Raw genomic sequence first — 2,249 nt, 5'->3', positions numbered from 1 at the left:
TTATTACTTCCGTGGTCATAAATACTTTTATTGGGGGTCATAAATCACTTATTTGACATAAGGGGTTTGATATCGATCTTAAATATGATCAACCTATCTCTAATGATCGGCTATGTACCACAGGCCTTCAAGCTAGCTGTAGTTAAACCTTTACTCAAAAAGCCATCTCTAGACCCAGCAGTCTTAGCTAATTATAGGCCAATCTCCAACCTTCCTTTCATATCAAAAATCCTTGAAAGAGTAGTTGTCAAACAGCTAACAGATCATCTGCAGAGGAATGGTTTATTTGAAGAGTTTCAGTCAGTCAGAGCTCATCACAGCACAGAAACAGCTTTAGTGAAGGTTACAAATGATCTTCTTATGGCCTCTGACAGTGGACTCATCTCTGTGCTTGTCCTGCTAGACCTTAGTGCAGCATTCGATACTGTCGACCATAATATCCTATTAGAGCGATTAGAACATGCTGTAGGTATTACAGGTACTGCACTGCAGTGGTTTGTATCATATCTATCTAATAGACTCCAGTTTGTGCATGTAAATGGAGAGTCCTCTTCACACACTGAGGTTAATTATGGAGTTCCACAGGGTTCAGTGCTAGGACCAATTCTGTTTACATTATACATGCTTCCCTTAGGCAGTATCATTAGAAGACATAGCATACATTTTCACTGCTATACAGATGACACCCAGCTCTATCTGTCCATGAAGCCAGATAACACACACCAATTAGTTAAACTGCAGGAATGTCTTAAAGACATAAAGACCTGGATGGCCGCTAACTTTCTGCTTCTTAATTCTGATAAAATTGAGGTTATTGTACTCGGCCCTGAAAAGCTTAGAAATATAGTATCTAACCAGATTCTTACTCTGGATGGCATTACCTTGGCCTCCAGTAACGCTGTGAGGAACCTTGGAGTCATTTTTGACCAGGATATGTCCTTCAATGCACATATTAAACAAATATGTAAGACTGCGTTCTTCCATTTGCGCAACATCTCTAAAATTAGAAATATCCTGTCTCAGAGTGACGCTGAAAAACTAGTTCATGCATTTATTACTTCCAGGCTGGACTACTGTAATTCATTATTATCAGGATGTCCAAAAAACTCACTGAAAAGCCTTCAGCTAATCCAAAATGCTGCAGCAAGAGTCCTGACAGGGACTAGAAAGAGAGAGCAGATTTCTCCCGTTTTGGCTTCCCTTCATTGGCTTCCTGTTAAATCCAGAATTGAATTCAAAATCCTGCTCTTCACATACAAGGTCTTAAATAATCAGGCCCCATCTTATCTTAATGACCTTGTAGTACCATATCACCCTATTAGAGCACTTCGCTCTTGCTCTGCAGGCCTACTTGTTGTTCCTAGAGTATTTAAAAGTAGAATGGGAGGGAGAGCCTTCAGTTTTCAGGCCCCTCTTCTGTGGAACCAGCTTCCAGTTTGGATTCAGGAGACAGACACTATCTCTACTTTCAAGATTAGGCTTAAAACTTTCCTTTTTGCTAAAGCATATAGTTAGGGCTGGACCAGGTGACCCTGAATCCTCCCTTAGTTATGCTGCAATAGACGTAGGCTGCCGGGGGATTCCCATGATGCATTGAGTTTTTCCTTTCCAGTCACCTTTCTCACTCACTATGTGTTAATAGACCTCTCTGCATTGAATCATATCTGTTATTAACCTCTGTCTCTCTTCCACAGCATGTCTTTCATCCTGTCTTCCTTCTCTCACCCCAACCGGTCGCAGCAGATGGCCCCGCCCCTCCCTGAGCTTGGTTCTGCCGGAGGTTTCTTCCTGTTAAAAGGGAGTTTTTCCTTCCCACTGTTGCCAAAGTGCTTGCTCATAGGGGGTCATATGATTGGTGGGTTTTTCTCTGTATCTATGTATCTAGGTGACTTATGTTGTGATTTGGCGCTATATAAATAAAATTGAATTGAATTGAATTGAATATCCCTCTTTCTGTGCAGCAAGCAACAGGCGCACCTCAGAAACGGAGGGTGCCCTTACTCGCAGCAAATGAGCGGGAGTAAAAAAAATGCATATTTTCCCCAATCATGCTGCACTTTCAGAAGTTTTACAAATGAATATTGCAGTGGAGGTTCTTTTTTTTCCCTTTTCTTTTCTTTTTTTTTTAATCAACCCTGACATCATGCCCTGGCATGATATTAGGGTTATTTTTAGTCACAAGGGAGGCGTGGTCTTAAAAGTATTTAAGCAGCTGTTTGCCTCTTCTTCTGCATCTCAGTGTCAGATAA

The sequence above is a fragment of the Maylandia zebra genome, linkage group LG14 (genome assembly GCF_041146795.1).
Source record: "Maylandia zebra isolate NMK-2024a linkage group LG14, Mzebra_GT3a, whole genome shotgun sequence".
Lineage (NCBI taxonomy): Eukaryota > Metazoa > Chordata > Actinopteri > Cichliformes > Cichlidae > Maylandia > Maylandia zebra.
Note: the sequence above shows the minus strand (reverse complement) of the source record.